At 41.7% G+C, this 17998-nt stretch overlaps 1 protein-coding gene across 5 annotated transcripts in view; it reads left to right on the top strand.

Moving 5' to 3' along the window:
• The window catches only part of NCKAP5 (NCK associated protein 5), a 941115-nt gene that overhangs the window by 376287 nt on the left and 546830 nt on the right, over positions 1 to 17998 (top strand). The window lies entirely within an intron of this gene.

The following is a 17998-nucleotide window of genomic DNA, read 5'->3' as shown; positions in this document are numbered from 1 at the left end:
GTAGGATCTAAGAAGGAGATGAAAGTGTAAGCATAAAGTTGCTGGGAGACTAGCAAATTAAGCAAAATGAGTAGGCAGTGATGTTACTTTCTTTAGCTACAAGGCATTCTTGAGATATCCGCAAGTTGCTAGTATATATTTACTTTACAAATGAAGCAATTTTCTGTACTTAGAGCATCAAAAACGAGTTTGTGTGCCTTGGGTAAGCCATATGAAGACAATTAAGGTTTTGGTCATTTTTACCCATTACTTTGAAAACTGGGGCTGTCTCAGGTGGATAAATGGCAGATTTGCTATTTTTTAATCATTTATAGAGAGAATGTGCGTAAGGCTTTCATGTAGATGGGTTCATTTTCTTATCTCCTTCCACGTGGAGGGAAGCCTTTTCTCACTTCCCGGCTGTGAATATCATTCATGACTTTTCTCTGAAAATGATTTCTAGAATGCCGACTGCTAGTTAGAAAATTTGGTTGGCATTTCAGACATCATGCTAATACTCTTGCTTATCATTTAGAAACGTTTCATTCGAAGTTTCATCAGCAAGGTAGTCTATCACTGAGAGCTTATTATGGCCAGTGGCTGCCTGTGGGTACGACTAGATTAACACATTCCCCGAGAAGGTAATCATAGGGCAAGGTCTGTTCCTAGGAAAGAATGGAGATGCCCAAGAAGTTTTTTTTTATTGTTTAGTGCCATGTGGCTTTGTGGAAACTTTTAGATGGGTAGGTTTGGTGGGGTTCTCTTTGTTTTGTTTTTTAGTTTGTTTGTTTGCTGGAGAATTTGCTCCCAAAAGCCCATTACTCTATATTTGGCATTGGCATATGTTATTTTCATTCTTAGAAATTATAGCATCTTAGGTTAGAGCTTAGTTTAGAACTTGTAGGTCAGTGAAAAACACCTAATGTTTGGCAAGTTAGATGGACCTAGTTGGCCCTCCTCTGACAGATTTCAGCAGTTCGGGATCCCTGAGGTTTTCAAATGAATGAAGTTAAGTGGGAGGTGCAGTGGATTCCAACCTCAGACAAGCTCCTCTGATTTTCCTATTTAAAGTGAGCGACGTGAACGGAGCAGAGCTGTGGGCACCGCCATGATGATGGTTAGTGTCAGCCTGGTTCAGGGTTGTCAGTCTTCCCCATGACTCTCTGATCTAGGGCCTCATCATTCATTCATTCATTCATTCATTCAGTAAATATTTGCTGAAGAGCACTTTTAGAGAATGGGCTCTGTGCTCCAAACCTCCTAGCTTTTTCTGCAGCACTGTGCATTTCCTGCTTAGCCAATAGGCATCTTCCTTTCAAATATCTGATAGTTTTGTCCTCCGGAGTTCCTGTAGGTATAGTTTCAAGGCAGCAGAATGCGGGTGGCGGAGAGACTTTCTTGCTGCAGCCAAGTGCTGCTGAGGGCTGCTGCCTGGGACTGAGATTGCGTTCTGGATATTGTACTCTTCCACCTAAGTAAGCTCTGTTTTCATGTGCCCCCTTCCGCTCAGACTTCTCGGCCCGCAGGTTATAATGGATTAAGTAAACAGCCCCTGCGAATGTGTTGCTCTTCTCAGAACATAGCTGTTTCACATCACTTGACATGAACGTAACCTCCAGAATGCATTAAGGAAGATGCCAGAAACTAGATTCTCAGGTACCGTGGCAGGCGGGAGGGTGGAGGAAAAGGGAGGGAAACTAATCATTTTATGATGTGTAGGAAGATGGTTGAAAACAGGTCATAGCGCTTACTGCTGTAGGTAAGGCTATGGCTTCTAAAACGGATTGTGAACTCAGAGTGTTACTAAAACTGTATGTTTCAGTGCAGATGGTTGATGAGTTCAAACTTGGGAGTCTTACAGACCTGGGGTCACATTCTCATATCAATTATTATGGGTGTGATTTGGGCCAAGATTATAATCTCTCTAGTTGACCTCAGTTTCCTTACCTATAAAATAGGGAAAACATATTTCATGCATTTGTAGGTTGTTAAGAGTAAAATCTAACATGAATCAAGGACTTAGACAGTAACTAATGCACAAAAGGTTAGCATATGCTATCTTCTGTGGTCTTTTAAACTTGTTTTCATATTGGGACCTTGTTGGACTGTCTTTTTCACATTCAGCTCATCTCTGAATTGTCTCCCAGAACCCCCAGAGAAAAACCCCTATGGGGAAGTTATAGTTAAAAACAATTGCAGCTACTTTCAGAAGGAGCATGTGCCTTCTACAAGTGTGATGACTGACGATACGTATTTTCTCTTTGAGGTGCAAATAATTTAGTCCATACAGTAAACCTGGAAAGTTTCACTTAACATTAAATCATCGAATGCCTGGGAACGGTGCAGGGCTGAGTTAGACAGGATGCTGAGATGAAACCACAGTCTGGCTCTCCGCTTTCAAGTTCAAAGAGGGAAAGGTTTGATATGATAAATAATAATAATAATAACAGTATAATAATAAGGAGCATCATCATAATAAAGATACCTGTCACTTTTTAAGCCCTCATGAGTGTCAGACACATTCTTTATTAAAGGAAGCAGTCTTGCTATCTGTGACACAGATGTTATTTTCTCCATTATAGAGATATTATATTATAAGAAACTTAAGTGCCAAAGTGGTGTTATTAACAAATTATTATGGGTTTGCAAAAGGGAGAGTTATCCTGACCAGAGAAGCCTGCTTGAGGGGGTTTTTGCTGGTGCTTTGAATGAATTGTTTGCAAATGTTGAATGTGATTCATTTAATAACTACATTATCCAAGGTCCAGTTTGGGCTCAGCAGTCTCTTGGTCCTCTACGCTCTGTTCACAACATTATAGAAATGAGAGAAAGAAAAGACTGGGCTGTGGTAACTAGCTAGCAAGGAATTTATCTCCTTCCTTTTCTCAGTTCTTTGTTCACTTTCATTGCAAATGCCTCCAGGGAAATATCTTACTTCTCTTGGAAGGTTCTTCCTTAGTCTGAAGACCACATTATCATCAATAATTTTATTATTATTTTTTAATGGCATGAAATGTAGGCTACCAAAGTGTTCTCTAATTTAATTCATACCAACTTTTATACTCACATGTGTGCATGTGCTGAACGGTAAACGTGACATTGTAAAATGACAATAAGTTCAGCCTCCCGAGAGCTCGGCAAACACAGTACACGATGCATATTTCACCTGATGCAGATCATTTTGACTTCTCCCAGATCGTTCCTCTTTTATTTTTACTTGTAATTGCTTCTTGTTTTGTGTTTTGTTTTTATTGCTTAAATGTGTTAATATTCTAATACTGTAGTATGTTCCCCTCACCATCTCCCAAGTGACAAATGTCCAAACTCAGCTGTCACTCTCCATTTTTTTTCTTCCCCTACTGAGATTGTATAAAATAAACTGTCTTTTTAGATTTCTGGGGGGGGGGGTGCTTTCATCTCAGGAACTGTAAATTTGCCTGAATTACGGAAACATGAAAAGGGAATCACATAGGCTATCTAAGTATTTTGTTGTGCATATCAATTTTAAGGTTTCAGAATGATATTTTTAAGGGAAACATGTTTAACTCAAGAAGGCATAGATTGATCTTTACAATTCACTATCCATTGTGTTCCAGCTTAAAGGAATTACAGCACCAGAAAGTTCCAGTCAAATGTGGCATTTCTATGCATGACCAGAAGGCTCATTTCCTGCGTGACTTCATTCTTTTGTCCATTAACTGACTCAGCAGATGGTTATTAAGTGCCTACTATGTGTCAGACGATGTGTTGGACATAGAGTGACCATGACCGGGGCTCATTGCCCTAATACTGAACATGTAGCAACAGAAAGTTTTTAGTTCTAAAAAGAAACAAATAAATAAGCAAAAGAAACATGCAACTTTGAAATGGCATGGTTCTGCACACTTCTTGCTTCTGATAGCTTTTAGATAGTATCTCGAGCTGTCTCGTCCTTGTTGACTTATGCACTATTTTTTATTTTTTTTAAAGATTTTATTTATTTATTTGTCAGAGAGAGAGAGAGAGAGCACACAAACAGGGGGAGAGGCAGGCAGAGGGAGAAGCAGGCTCCCTGCTGAGCAAGAAGCCCAATGTAGGACTTGATCCCAGGATCCCGGGATCATGACCTGAGCTGAAGGCAGACTCTTAACTGAGGCACCCAGGTGTCCCTGTACTTCATTTCACTAAGACTTTAGGAGGTAGAAACCTTTGTCCCTCTGTACCTCATAGTTTATTCTGATTTTCCCCAAGACATTTCCAGGTGTCTCTTTTGCTCAGTGCTCAATGCCTTGTAGGTATTCAATAAATATGTGTGGAGTAGGGGGCAGGAAGAAAAGAAAGAAGGAAGGAAACAAGAATTTACTGTAATAGGAATTAGAAAAGTATCTGATTTAGGATGTTTTTTTCTCCTCCTAAAAATCATCATGTCTACCTAAGACCAGGTTAGGGACTATATCTTCTTTTCCACTGGACAGTCTCTTTTAGGGTTTGGTGTACATGACCTTGGGTAAGTGGTTTCTCCTTAGATGTTTCAGCACTGGTAATGATTTTGCCGAAGTTTTAGAATCCTGATGCTACTTTGTGGACATCCCTCACCCACTCTGCTAAATTTGAGTTACTCTGAGAATTTCATTCTGTATTGACATGGTCTCCTTCTTCCTCTTTCTATACTGACATATTTGGAGAAATCCACCTTATTTTCATGGAAAGATATTTATTGAACACTTGCACCACACCAGATCTTGTCTCAGGTTTTATGGATTCATAGTCAATCATCAGAAAATGCAATTAGTTATAAGTTATTTATAAAATTAGTTATAAGATACAGAGGCCCACAAGGGGCTGACTATCTAGGTGAAATGTGACATATCTTATAAGGTACCAAAAACACCCAGTGTGGAGCTGGTGAAATAGAAAAAGGAAATCAACATAACAGGAGGTTGGAAGAGGATGGATAGGCCTTTTGGGGGGAAGGGGAATGTGAGCTGACCCCAGTGAGAGTTAGACATGAGGAAAGAGGGAGAAAGAGAGAGCTGGTCAGGAGACGGCTTGCACTCAGACTCTCAGGCAGGCACTTGGGGCAACCCTGGAAGACAAGTGGGAGCTGAAGGTGGAGAGACATAGCAGGAATGCATTCATACAGGTCAGTGCTTGCGCACTAAGCAATTTCAATTTTATCCAATGGGCTAACATTTCCCAAAGCATATCTACCTGGGTTGGTTTTTCTGCGAGATGTAGGTGTGTAAGTCAAAACACAGCCTTATGGTTCAAAGTAGGAAAAGCTGAGAAAAAGTTGAAATTTTTTTTTCTCTCCAGCAGTTCTCAGAGGCTTTAATATGCTAATGTACATTAGTCATCTCTAGTGTTTCCCCAAATATTTGTAATGTCTAAATTCATTTGTATAGAGCATCTTGGGAGGAGGGCAGATGTCTGTGGAAGCTACTTTGGGAAACGCTATTGGAGGCCACTGATAATTTTGAGTCACAGGCTTCTATGGGTGAAAAGTTAGGAAAATGAACCTGAAGATGGTGCAAAGGGGGATCTGAGGGGAGAGCACAGGACTATTAGAAGATTGACTCTGTCTAGCAGGACAGAGGCCTGGGTTGGGGGTGGCGTGAGAATGGGAAGGAAAGGGTAGATTTCACGAATTACTGCAATGTGAGAACCCTCAGTCTTTTTTGGATGCACCAGAAGAAGAGTGGCTAAGATGGGAAGATCAAGAGTGGCTCCAAACTTTAACATTCTTTTGCATTAGAAGCCACATGTAGCAAATTCCCTACTGATTGCTGAACTTCTGTATCTTTTCCATGACACTCAAAAGCAGTGAAGTACTCCACACATACTCTAAATTTGATGAGACAGTGGTATCTTCGTAGGCAAACACCTTTTTTTTAGAGGGATGCTCTATAGTTCAAGTATTTCCTCAAGGAAATATGATTAAAGCCTCACCCTGCTCTTGGAAGCTTTATATCAGGTGCAATACTGCCATAGTGACCCCAGGTAGTCTTTACATCTCCCTGCATTGGAAGTGGCCTCTGGATTCCAAGGGGCTGTCCGCAACACAGAGAAGAGACTCTGCACCCCACTGTTGGGATCTTAGTTCTTTGTCTGGCTCAGAGCTACTTTTCTGGGTTTTCCTCAGCATGGGGCGCTTTATCGAAACGCCAGTGGATACCATATAGAAGTCTCGCAGATTTTGTGGTCAGCTCTCTTGAGTTTATTCATCTCTAAAGATGCAAAGATCTCACGGCATAATGTTGAGTCCCATTTGTCTGTCTGGTCTCCAAGGACCAGCCTCTTGGTCTGTTCAGAGTCTTCATGTCTGTTTAATCAGGGCACAGGAGTTATGCTTCTGGCTTTCGGCTGTTTACATAAGAGTACACAAAATAATGATTTTTCTTTTTCCGTGATTATTTTTTGTCTTTGAGAAATGTTCTCAACACTCCTTTCCAAAGTAGGTAGTAGTATAATGCAGCGGTATAAAATGAGAAGTTTCGCTGCTTTTTCTCTAGAATTGTTCGTTGGAATAATTAGTTATGATAAGCTTCCCAGTTTTCTTACATATTTATGTATATAAATGCATTTGACTGCATAATAACTCATTTATTCTCTATATTTACTTCTCTCCATTCCTACACCTATTATAACCCTGTTCATCTGTTTGGAAGCATGCAAATGATTCATAATAGTTGTTGCCATTAGTGTGAATATTTCTGAGTATTTTTCTTTTTTATTGTTAAAATTCCATAAAGGATCTGAATCCTTTTGATTCTCCAGCTATATTGTTTATTTGCACTTCTCATGGCCTTGAAAACCCCAAGTTGTGTTTCTTTTTTTTTTTATAATAATTTTTTATTATGTTACGTTAGTCACCATACAGTACATCCTTAGTTTTTGATGTACTGTTCCATGCTTCATTATTTGCGTATGACACCCAGTGCATCATGCAATACGTGCCCTCCTTAATACCCATCACCGGCCTATCCCAATCCCTACCCCCCTCTCCTCTGAAGCCCTCAGTTTGTTTCCCAGAGTCCACAGTCTTTCATGGTTCATTCCCCCTTCTGTTTACCCCCCCTTCATTCTTCCCTTCCTTCTCCTACCGATCTTCCTGCTATTTCTTATGTTCCATAAATGAGTGAAACCATATGATAATTGTCTTTCTCTGCTTGACTTATTTCACTTAACATAATCTCCTCCAGTCCCATCCATGTTGCTGCAAATGTTGGGTAATCTTTCTGATAGCTGAGTAATATTCCATTGTATATATGGACCACATCTTCTTAATCCAGTCATCTGTTGAAGGGCATCTCGGCTCCTTCCACAATTTAGCTATTGTGGACAATGCTGCTATGAACATTGGGGTGCATATGGCCCTTCTCTTCACTACGTCTGTATCTTTGGGGTAAATACCCAGTAGTGCAATGGCTGGATCATAGGGTAGCTCAGTTTTTAACTTTTTAAAACCAAGTTGTGTTTCTGTATGCTTCTGATTTGACGGATCTCTGCTCATCGGTATCTTATTGTTAAGTTAACATACGCTGTGTAGACACACCAGTGTCATTGAGCATGTTGACTGCTTTAGGCTAAAGAAGGTCATGTTGATGCTGGAATTCTTTGTTTGGCTGTCCACATTGGCTAAATTCACTGTAAATTGCAAAACCCCTTCTTTCCTTTTGTGGGTGGTGATAGTGTATGCTCCACGAGTGTGTTACAGACTAATGGCTGTAGAGGGACTATGATGATGTGTCCAGCTTTGTTGCGCAGCTGATGTTATTGTTGTGTTGGTCGGGATTGAATGGCCTGCAATTGCTGTGTGAATCTAAGAGAGAGAGCACGGAGAATGAGGGGAACAGAGCGGAGGGGCACAGCGTAGAAAGAGGTACCTGTCCTTCTAAGTCGTCCATGGCCCTTAGTGTGCTAGATTTAAATAGAAATTCTTGCTTTTAAAAAAAACAAAACAAAACTAGAGAATGTGTTTTTCTTTCATTAGTGGTAGAATGATAATGAATACATAACAATGATATATCTCTATTGGTTCATAAGTGGCCATATTTATTTTGTGATTCGATGGTTACAATACACCCAAGATTTTCAAATTTTTTTTCTTTTTTAAAACCGGAATTGAATATGCTTGTAAAAGTGTTGACCTTGCCTTTTTTACATGTAAGAGCATTTTACATGTAAGAGCATTCTTCAGAGCCTCATACATGTTATTTGACAAAAATAAAAGCAAGCATGAACAGTATATTATTAATGCTTATAACAATAAAGCAATTGTAACAGCGTTTTAAGAAGGTTGGAACAAGACATGTCAAATCGACCATAATCACTCTACAATAGTTTTCTGTGGGTACAGCTTTCCCTAATGGGGTTTTTAATTTTAATGAAGGATTTATTTGGCTACCTTCTCACTGTTTCTATTTTTATGTAATTAGGTTTAAGAAGAGTGTGTAGGTTTCCCTTTTTCAGTGAAAAAGGGAGAGTGTCATATAATATAAACATGTACATGCATCATACACATTATATTAGTGTACAGATGAGTACCAATTCCCAGAAACTAAGTCACACATCCAAAATCAAATAGATCAGATTATATTTTGAACTTCATCCTCAAGTTTATTTAAAAGTTTTTGTTAGGACATTAAACCAAATGCTTTATTTAGTCTTAATTTACCCATTTACTTTCAAATAGAAACCACAATATTGAGTCTGTTCATATAGTAGAAAATGTATACGCTTCGGGGTCTTTGGAAGACTATCATTTTAACTCTTTAAGAAAAATCATGTTTCTTACCACTGTCATTTTATATTTAGGAGTTGGTACATAATTTGTTCATTAATACACTCTTTATTATCTTACTCTGGTACTAGATTTTTCTTCCAATAAAAAATGTCTCCTAAATGGGGGAGACTACCTGTGACATCATTCGGTTTCCAAAACAAAAGCTGCTAAAAGGATACTTGGGAAGACTCCTAATGCTCTTAGCTGCCGCTGCCCACCCGAGGGGCAAAGAGTTTCTCTTAATGGGGATTCCTGTATCTCACTTCATTTGATGGAACAGATAACTTCATATATTCACCTCTTGCCAGACAGTCAACATAGCCACAATCTGTTTTTTACCCACTTTCCGGTATTCATCACCACGAGAAGACCTCTTTTTGCCCATGTCAGGACTGTGAGTATTCTGGACCCACATGCCTGAGAGGGACTGCTTACACCTTAGTTTTCCCTGAGGAACAAAACTCCCATAAATCAGGGGATCAAAGGGATGGGGAACATAGCCATTCACTACAAGCCAAAAGATTTCTGTTTTTCACAGCTTTGCCTCTAAAAATGTCAATAGAGAAGTAATGTATTAAATAGTCTTTGAGTTTATTTCACATTTTTTTTTAAAGTGACATGTCTCAAAGCTCTGGAAACAAAACAGCAAAACAGTACTTATGTGAACATTTATCCTGGAAGGAGGCGAGAAAATACAGATATTTGAAACTGACAACCTCTGGGATAACTATGAAGGGGTAAAACCTCAAGCTAATTCAGCAACAATTCTTCACATTTTGTAGAGAACTTTTTTTTTTTTTTGCAAAAGCCCCCCATGTTAAGTATTTCATTTTGATCCCACAACAGCCACAAAAATCTAAGAAGACATTTTATTATTTTCTTCTTTTATAAAAGGAAACTTTTTTTTTTTTTTTTGGTAATCAAATTGCTTGTTCAGTTTCACACAGCTAGTGATTAAGTCAGAAGTCGATTTCAAGTTTCCAGACTCCTAGTTGAAAGCTATTTTTACTGTAACACATGGCTTCCATTTATATTATTTAAAATAGGTGTCTAATAATCAACAACACTTTTTTTTGGTTCAACCCAATCCTCTAACTCTTTAATAGAGACCAGTAATTCTGTGATATGTTTTGTGAGAAAATTAACACAGTTATTAAGAAAATGAGTTCAGCATTGACAACTGGATTTCAAATCCATCTTTACCTGGCCTTGGATAACTTAGTTAACCTCACCCAACCTCATGTGTCAATTGGTGTCCTAACGCCCTTCTCAAACTACAGTAGTGAATATTAATTTAGGTGATGTATGCAGAGGGTGAGGAATATAGTGAAGATTCAAATGGTTCTAGCTCTCTTCATCCTTCTCATTGTTAGTATTATATTTTACTCTATAATAAATAATACCTCAAACTAGGATTTAAAGCAATTATCACTGTACTTTCTCTCATAGGTCTACGAGTTGATTTGGCTTAGTTGGGTATTTTTCTTTCCTCATGTTGTTGGCTGGGGCTGCAGTCACCTGGGGACTGGACCAAGATGGCTCACCACATGTCTGGGGCTTTGGTGGGGATGACTGGAAGCTGGGCTCAGCTGGGTTACAGATGTGGCTGGGTTGGTCTCATTCCATGTGATTTTTCTGTCTGGTCTCTCTAGGAAGACTTCTTATATGGTGACTCAGGGCAAAAATAGAACTTTCTAGACCTCCTTAAGGCTAAGTCCTAGAAGTGGCAGGATGTTATTTCTGCTATGTTCTATAGGTTCTAGTGATTCACAAGACCAAGCTATTTTCAGTGAGGGGGAAGGGCTTAAACTGGGGCATGAATACCAGAAGTATGGGTCATTGGGGAGCCATCTTTAGAGACCAACTCTCAGAGTCCTTACCATCATCTAAAAGTTGTAGGGATATCCTTCCCAGGCTTTTGCAGTGGGTCCATGAATATGATAACACTAACCTGACTGGGAGCAGATTTCTGTTTCTCTCTCTGTCACTCTGGTCGTTAATGGAAGGCCAATAACCTGGTTACTCTTCTAAAGAGCATGCTCAAGTCAAGCATTGTCTGTCACTATGAGGTTCACAGGGTAGAGGAGCTGGTAGAACATGTCTGGGAGGGATTTTGTGATAATACCAAATCACATATGAATTTAAGTTTAAGGCACTTTTGCATGTATTTCCCCCTTTTTTTCCTTACTGTTATATACATGGGTTTGTCCTATATCCCCATCTTATAGAAAAAGAAACTGAGTCTAGGAACTTAAATGACCTTCCCAATGGCACAAAGCTTGAAAAGGCAGAAATAGAGTTCTAACCCAAGGCTTCTGCAACAGGGACATTACCTCCCCATCTTGCTTCCATCTGAGGGATCAGCCTGATGAAATGGTTCAGGGTATGGCTGTGGTAGGCGGTGTGAGTGGGAAGGGGATTTTAATGAGCAGAGAGTATTGAAAAGAAGATTGGGGTGCTACATAGAACATGAGCTCACAATATGTTTTCTAATTTCACAGCTTTCTATTTTGTGAACTCTAACTCTTCACTCTTCTCTTCTATAGCTTTTGTTTTTTTTTATTTGTGAGATATACTATCTGTTCCATGGAAAGGGAAGAATAATACTTGCCTTAACCACTTTGTAGGCTTGTCACCAACATTAAAAGAAGGAAATTATGTAAAGCTCCAGTAGAGTGCCTGGCATATAGTAGATGTTTAAGACATCTTTGTCTCTTTTCCTCCTCCCCTATATTTCTTAGGGAATCTGCTTTCTCAGGCAACAGAACTGAACACAGATTATATTTTGAAATGCGTGGAGCATTACCAGTGTACTTTGTGTCATCATAAGTGAATGGATAAAGTTGGGGGTTGCTTGCTTGGTTTCGCATCAGGAATTATGTGATGGTTACCCACTCCAAAGAGAGCCAGCTTTAGAAAGCTTGGCACCTTTATCCTGAAACACAGAATTGGTGATTCTGTCAGAGGGCTGGGGATGTGAATGGACCCCTCTGTCAAGAATGAAGCTGGCCAAGTCTTCACCTCACCTGTTAACAAAGTTGTAATTTGCAGACCCACCCCAGGGCTGCGACCTGCTTAAGAAGGGTGATGAAGAATTGTGGCTTGCTTTTGTAAATGACTGCTTCAGAAGATTATTCTGGACATTGGGGTGAATTCTACTAGCAGCAAGTCAGTCCCAAATTTAAATTTGTAGGCATCATGCCCTAGGACTTTAGAAGTCATCTGGAATCTCCTTTTGGTTGGCATGTTGAAGAGACAGTCCTTTTAGTGGTGCTCCTGGGCAGCCTGACTCTGGCCTCAGAAACCTCTGGTCCATAAAGGAAATGGCTGAGCTCACTCCCCCCAAGGATGCTGGAGAATGTCAGTGTACCTTCCTTTGCCTAAGTCAGTGTCAGGATACAAGAAATATGTCCTTGGAGTTTGAAAGTGACCCTTACATGGCAGCAATGTTCTGCTCACAGACCTCTCACGGTCTGATATGATGGTGCCTGTTGGTGCAGAGAAGGCCCCAGCTTCAGCCAGTGATGGGATGTCTCTGAGTTGTGACATCGTTGAAACATTATGCTTTTGTGTGTCGGCTCGGCAAGACCAGAAAGAGAGCCGTGTGCTGAGAATGGAAGCTCAGAGAGGCTCCCCTCTCTTCAATTGCTTCTAGGCATGGTTCTGTCAAAACTGACATGAGCCTAGGCATTTATTTCTCCTTTTTAGAGACCTCTGGAAAAGTGATTTTATAACTTTTCTCAGGAACCTTTACTGCCGGGGGCTGTCTCCTCATAACTAATAAACATCTCTCCAGCCTGAAAATCAAGCTTCTGTTCTCTTGTTTGTTTAATCAGCAGATGTGGGGATTAGACTGTCATCATCTTGTGAATAATGATGCTTCAGGTATTGGAGGGACATTATTAACTCGCGGCAGCTAACTTCCCTGTACGTTATGCACTTCCAATTCTTGAACTCAAGGTCTGTGAAATAATTTTTTCCTAAAGAAATTAAAATATTATTTGTGTGGGTTATGGCCAAGGCCAAACAGAAGGAGACTTCCTCATAGTTTGAGGATCTAAAACCTCCATTTCAGAGAACCAGTCAAATAAACAAGAAAATCGTGCTCTTGTATCCTGTCTGATCTTCATTGCTATTAAAAGGAATAAGCTTCTAAAAATAAATGTTAAGAGTTCGTGTTTCTTTCTGTGCATTGATTTTGTTTGCATTTTCTAAACCTCACATCTAAGTTCTTCCTGGGTAGCTTCTGCTTTAGAAGTTGGCTGTGATGCCTTATAGGCTTTTACATGCTTTTACGGGGCGGGGGGCATCCGCCCGGTACTGGATGCTGTGTTTATTAGTATTGTCGTCCTCCTTAAGGCCCCTGTGACTGCTCAGGACAGAGCCATGTCACCCAATAAGGACAGGCCTGACCTGTCTTTGGGAGCTCAATGGCAATTTTAGGGTCTGGGTCAAAATACATGCATTTGTCTGTTTTCTGTTCTGTTGCTCTGATGAAGACTCGCAGCAGCCATTTCTTTTCAAGTTTAAAAGAAATAAATCTGAGAGAATTTGTTCCCAGTGTGGGTTCTGTTGCGCCGAGAAACTAGCAGGCAGTGAGACACTCAGGAGGGCAGAGCCTGGCTCAGACAGCCTCGTCCTCTGCTTCCCCTTGAGGTTCTAGGAGGCATGCTTGGCACAGTTTCTTAGCACCCCTTAAGTGTGGCGCTGCCCGGGTTCATCTCGGCTACGAGACTGTGAACTCAGCCGAGGAAAGCATCATGCCTGCTCCCGGGGTACGTGCCAGGTGAGGCAGAAGTCCCAGCCATGCGGGGATCTGGCCAGAGGTGAAATGTCGAAGTAGCTGAGGTGGGGGGGTCCTGCTCTGCCTGTCCCCACTCATTTGGGGCCTGGGCTGCCTGCCAGCTAGCCCACCCCAGATGAAGGTCCTGCCAGGGTGTGGCCTCCCAGGGCCCGTCCTGGCTGCACGCTTCCTCCATTTTCCATGGCATGTTGCTCTCTCCCTCCTCCTTCCTTGAGGCACTGCTCACTGCTCAGCTCAGCAGGAGATGAGTCTTTCGGTTAAGGCTTTATCACATGGCTGTGGGTTATTAGATACTCCCTTGTAGGAAATATTTGCACATTTCGTCAAAACTTCAAAGGCTTGAAGCCAGTGTTTTCCCTTGTGTTCTGGAGTCTATTCCCTGATGTCTTCTCAGGTACCTGATGTTTGCAGATATCCTGTCATTCCTCTGGTTTTAAACCTCACCCCTTAGGTTGAAGTAAAACAAAACCAAGAGAACACCCCAGAATCTCTCTTTGCAGTGGCCTAAGAGTTGGGCCTGATTGGGCTCTGTGTTCTCCTCTGGCTTCCCTTTGCACCCGCCCTCTTTCCTCTGCTTGTGAGAGCACACTGCTGGCTGGCTGGCTCCCTTCTCCAGCTAACCCTTGTCTTTTTTTTTTTTTTTTCCTTTAAGATTTTATGTATTTATTCATGAGAAAGAGAGAGAGAGAGAGAGAGAGGCAGAGGGAGAAGCAGGCTCCCTGAGGAGCAGGGACCCCGATGCAGGACTTGATCCCAGGGCCCCTGGATCATGACCTGAGCTGAAGGCAGACGCTTAACCAACTGAGCTACTCAGGGATCCTAGCCCTTATCTTTAGGTCTTAGTTAAAACTTCCTGCCTCCATAGACTCGATCAGGGCCCTCCCTGACCCCCCCCCACCACCATGTGCATTGTCCTAGTCAGCTTGGGCCACTATGACAAATATCATGGACTGGGTGCCTTAAGCAACAGACGTTTATTTCTCGGAGTTCTCAAAGCTGGAAATCCAAAATGAAGGTGCTGGCGACCAGTTTGGTGCCTGGTGAGGGATGTCTTCCTGGTTTGCAGACTGCTGCCTTCTCATCGTGTCTTTTTAGAAGGGTGCTAATCCCATTCATGAGGGTGGAGCCCTCATGACTCATTATTTCTCAAAGGCCCCACCTCCAAATACCTTCACATGAGGGATTAGGGCTTCAACCTATGAAAATTTAGAGACATAAACATTAGGTCCATAGCAGACATCACAGGTCTCCTCTGTAGCTCTCATAACATTCACTGTAGTTGATTTGGGGTCAGATAGTTAGCTTCGTAAACATAGAGATGGTGTCTGTGTTGTTCTTTAATTGAAAGAGCAACAGAACAAAGGAAGAAGGGTGCTGGGAACAGGTCAGGCTGGAGATGGTGGTACCCAGAGCAATCTTGGAGAGTGTATTAGTTTTCTGTAGCTGCTGCAACATATTAGCATAAATTTAGTGGCTTACAACAACACAGATGTATCGTCTTATAATTCTGGGAGTCAGTAATCGGAAATGGATTTTACAGTTTTAAAATCAAGGTGTTGGCAGGACTGTGTTCCTTCTGGACACTCTTGAGGAAAATCTATTTCCTTGTCTTTTCTAGCTTCCAGAGGCCACCTGTATTCCTTGGCTCCTGGTCTCCTTCCAGCAGTTAGAGCACTTTGACCTCCCCTTCCGTTGTCACATCTCCTCCTCTGACACTGATTCTCTTGCCTTCCTCTTATTATAAGGTCCCCTGTGATAAAATTAGGGCCACCTGAATAACCCAGGATCATCTCCCCATCTCAAAACCTGTAATTTAATTGTATCTTCAAAGTTCCTTTTGCCATGTAAGATTTTCACGGGCTTCAGGGGCTAGGCTGGGGACATCTTGATGAGGTGGGGGACATTATCTGACCTAGCAAAGAGTTTTTGTGACATAGAGAGAGGGTGTTAGCCGGAGTACATCAAAGTTAGAGCCAGGAGAGTGAGAAATGTTCTCTAAGGTCGGGCAGAAGGGTGACCAGAAAAGGTATGAAGAATGGAAGGAGGAACATATTTATGATGGGTTAGGCTGTTCTGGGGCTAAAGTAAGAGGTAAGGGCCAGCAGCCCCTTTTAATACAGGCTCCATCTATCAGAGTGTTATGCCAGGCTAAAGACTCCCTGGTGACATTGCTTCCACAGAGCAAGGAACAGGGTGATTGCTCAGCAAGGGCATGCTGATGGGCAGATGAAGTTCATCTCCTAAGCAAGGCTGGAGCCAGATTTGAGTGATCCCCAAAATATGTACCAGGACCTCGGCTTGCATGCCACTCAACTCTGGTCATCCATGTGGCCTCACTGATGAAAGAGGATACTTTTAAGTCAGAGTCCAACCTAGGCCAGGTGCCATGGGCCATGAAATAGAAATCCATGGAAGATCCTCACTCAGCCAGGCTGGGGTTACCCAGAAGGTACTTCCCAACTTCAGAGAAATTGACTACCATTGTTCTCTTAGAGGTGTGGAATGGGGGAAGGGACCACCAGGGCCAGGACTAGGGTTGGCCTGGGCACAGCATTTAAGGAGGTATCCCTCTAGAACAAACTCACTAAGCCCTTCATCTGTCCATTTGGGACCTTTTTCTGACAGCTACATTTGCATGTTGGTGATAAAGTTCCTTCCTCGTTTCTGTGTATTCCAAATGAATATCTGTGTTGATGCCTGCTACACTAGAGTTGTGAATATAAAGGTGTTAGATATATTAATTTTTGTAGCAGAGCCATGGCTAGAACTGGTAAAGGTACAGGAGATAATGGAGGACGTGGCTTCTCTCCTTTTGGGGGATTCATAGATAATTTAATAATTACTACTGTATTTTCCGATCACTGCTATAACAACTTACTACAAACTTAATGGGTTAAAACGACTCAAATGTATTATCCTACAATGCTGGAGGTCAGAAATCCTAAAATCAAGTTGTTGGAAAGGCTGTGCTCCTTTTAGAGGCTCTGTGGGAAAAATCTAATCCTTGCCTTCCCATCTTCTAAAGGCTGCTCACATTCCTTGGATTGTGACCCCCTTCCAGCAGTGGGATCACTCTGATGTCTGGTTCCATTGTCACATTTCCTTCTGTGACTCTGACTCATCCACATCCCTTTTAAAAGGACCCTCATAACTACATGGATCCCACCCACATAATCCATGGTAATCTCCCCATCTCAAGGTGCTTAACTCAATCACACCTTCCATTTAAGTGAGCAAATCTATACATTTGATGATTAGAATGTAGACATCTTTTGGGGGGGTATTATTTTGCTAACCACAACACCTAAATGGGTATATGAAGGCATCAGGGATGTGTACACAGTGTGGGCTGGGAGACAGAGAGTGGCTAAAAGGAACATTCATAGTCCAGGACAAATGAACTTGACAGAATCTAAGGAAGGAAAAACGCAAGAAAAAGTAAGATACTAGAGAGACATCCCGGGGTAGTGCCAAATCTAAAACTCAGTAGTGAGGAGAGGATTAATTCTCCTGTATCTGAGAAGGTATAAACTGGAATTTAGGAAGTAAGAAATAGGTTTTCCCGAGGACTCTGGGCTTGGGTCATCTGTTGACCTGGTAGATGAATAAACGGGAGCAGTGGAGGGTTTGACAAGTGCTCTGTGCTGAGTCAATCTTAGTAAAGGATGCCATTGCCAATGTGTCAGCTAGTCAGCTAAAGATAAAACAGGATTTTAAAGCTGGAATGCAGTGCAACTATTATCTAATCTTGCCCCTGGGTTTTAGAAAATAGAGAACAAAAGAGAATGTTCAGATGTGTTGACCAATGACGCAGGGCAAGAATGTGGACGCGGTGTCAGAATTTGGACTAGAAACCAGGGCTCTTGGCTCTGCTGCTGCCTTTTTTCCAGCATACCAGAGTTCTTCCCCTGAAACTGTCTCACGTGTCACTGACCCATGTACCGTACTGCAGAGGAAGGCCATGGGAGGGAAGTGTGGGGCTAGGACACATGCCCACTATCTCCACCCAGAAACAGCAGGTCGCTATTTGGTTTTCGGTTTTGTGGAGCCCTATGTGGTTTTGTTTAAAGAAGAAGACAAGAAAGAACTCTCTGAGGGCAGTGGGGCATGCATAGTCCCTGCGCAGTTGCACGTAGATTTAGGAATGGGTAGTCTCAAAGAAAAACAATGCAGATCAACTCACTCTCTTAGTATGGGGTTATAATTCCATTCTTTTCTGAAAATGGCTTAATGACATTAGAAGAGGTCGTGTGACTTCCTGATATGAAAGCAACTGCACACTGACAAGTTCATTACTGCTTCCCTTTTAGCATCGAGCATGTTTTCTAACGAGGCAGGAAGAGAATAGTTTATCTAGAATATCCACGAAGCTTTTGGGGATACATTCCTAAACTGCTTGGAACACTTCATCAGTAAGGTGATGGGCCAAGTAGGAAGCGATGAACACACGG

This window comes from Ursus americanus, chromosome 1 (genome assembly GCF_024610735.1).
Source record: "Ursus americanus isolate L20-20 chromosome 1, mUrsAme1.1.p, whole genome shotgun sequence".
Classification (NCBI taxonomy): domain Eukaryota; kingdom Metazoa; phylum Chordata; class Mammalia; order Carnivora; family Ursidae; genus Ursus; species Ursus americanus.
Note: the sequence above shows the minus strand (reverse complement) of the source record. Positions and strands in the feature narration are given on the sequence as shown.